This window comes from Cariama cristata, unplaced genomic scaffold (genome assembly GCF_000690535.1).
Source record: "Cariama cristata isolate BGI_N322 unplaced genomic scaffold, ASM69053v1 scaffold23928, whole genome shotgun sequence".
NCBI lineage: Eukaryota > Metazoa > Chordata > Aves > Cariamiformes > Cariamidae > Cariama > Cariama cristata.
In genome coordinates, this window is record NW_009633246.1 from 26,527 (window position 1) to 28,764 (window position 2,238).

Sequence of the window (2,238 nt, forward strand, 5' to 3'; positions counted from 1 at the left end):
CCTTACTCACCTTTTAAGGGAAAAAAAAGTTTGGGAGAGAGTGGCGCAACTTTCTTAAATGAAAAAATTGTAGATATGACTCACCTGCAACTAAAGCTCTGGGGGAGCTGCCCAGCGGAGCCCTGGTATCTGGGCAGCTGCGCCCCAACATGGTGGCAAACTACAAAACTCAAAAACTTACAACATAATCACTGTGGGAATTTCATATGTTTATTTGTTGATGATAAATTGATTAGGCAATTGTTACTCTTAGTCAAAGAAAAGCTTAAGACCTCCCTGCAGTATTTTTTCTCCTTTTGTTTCTAAGCAAACAAATTACCCCTTGCAGAGCAGCAGCCCTACACAAAAATCATTACTCGGAAGATTGCTGGTTTGTGCAATAATCATTTTCTTCCCTCCTGAGCCTCATCCACCGGCACTGCCTGCTCCCTCGGGCTGCCCTTGGTGTCATGTGCTCCGCTTTGCCAAAAGGTATAAAGGATTTTTTTCCCGCAGGCTGGAAATGGTTCCCGGCAGGTATCGTACGGCTTGGGAAGGAGGTCTGGAGAACTACCAGTAACACCATGGTGCTTTTGGATGGGTAAGTCTAAAATTACAGCTGGGCAGCCACATGCCCTCTTACGAGGACCTCGCGCCTCTCATCCTCACTAGCCTCGCGTGTTCTGTGCCCCAGCAGCCTGAGCGTGACCCGGCGCCATTCCCACGCAGGGAAACTACAACAATTCGGAAGGCAAGGCCGTTTTGTGAGTGAGGCTGCGAGCCATCAGTTGTGCTCGGGTCTCCTCCTCAGCCCGGCGTCGGGAATGGACGCTGCACTTCAAGACGTGGGATCCGAGAGCAGTGCGACCCCTCCCCCTCCGCCCCAGCAGCCACTTTAGATTTCTCCAGGTCTTGGCCAAATTTTGGCATTTCTCAGCCAGGGCCCCCCTTCGTTAGGAATACTGGACAGGGCCATTTTGTTTGGGTTGGGTGTTTTTTTGTAGGACCTTAATGTCCCTCTGTCAAACATGAGTAGAATCAGTCTTTGGCTCTAAAATTATCAAGGGTAAGAGAAAGGAGGTTGCACAGGTAGATACACCTTCATCTGGCAAGTGAACATCTGCGACATGAGCTTAACAGCCTTTTTTCCCCCCCGACTCCCGTCCACGTTACCTCACAGCCCTGTTAATGCCACCCCAGCAGCCCGAAGAGGCCAGGGCGGGCCCAGAGCCAGCTGAAGGCAGCTCAAGCAGCACCTGGGGCCCTGCTGCAGGACAGCCAGGCTTGCCAACAAAATGATGCAAAAAAAAAGGAAAAACCAAACCCACAATTTATGATCCTCATCAGTCTGTGCCCAGCTAAAGCTCTGCCCAGAGCCACTTCTGAACGAAAGTGGGCTGAATGACTGTGCTTGTCCTTTCCTGCCCCCCCCGGGGGCTTCTTTTCGTGGCACAAAGGAAGCAGCCCCGCTCCGGGAGATGCTCGCGACGTCCTCGCGTGCATCAGCAGGGCTTGAGCGTGCTCTGCGCTCACCAGGTTGGTTTGTCCTCACAGTTTAAATCATATGGAACTGGTGGGGATGGGCCGGTGCCAGGCTGGGCTGCGGCTGGGGAGGGCTCCTTCGGGAACGCTTCTTGAGATGGAGCTGGGAGGATTCCCCCCGAGCAGGGGGGAGAGCAGGCTCGCGACGTCCTCGCGTGCATCAGCAGGGCTTGAGCGTGCTCTGCGCTCACCAGGTTGGTTTGTCCTCACAGTTTAAATCATATGGAACTGGTGGGGATGGGCCGGTGCCAGGCTGGGCTGCGGCTGGGGAGGGCTCCTTCGGGAACGCTTCTTGAGATGGAGCTGGGAGGATTCCCCCCGAGCAGGGGGGAGAGCAGGGAATTTGTCTGCGCCTCCCAGGACCAGAGCAGCTGCGAGCTTCAAAGCTCTCCTGCCTCCCTGGCTCGTGGTGGGGCTGAGGGGTGTTTTACTCTGCTTAGGGACAGCAAAGAGAAGCCCAGACCAGACCAAACGCCTACCTCCAAAGCAGAGCTGTTCCGAGAACCATCCCCGCTCTCCTGTGGCCTCTCTTACCGCTTACGTCAAGTGTTAAAAAAGTGGCTACGGCTGCAGCTTCCAGAAATCCAGCAGGGAGAGTATCCGAGCTGTAGCCACTGGTACTCACCTGTAACGCCTCATTACAAAGAGCTGGGGACCAGCAGCCTTCGGCTGCCTCCTCTCCTCCTTCCCTCCTCCCCAACAAAGACAGCAGACCTT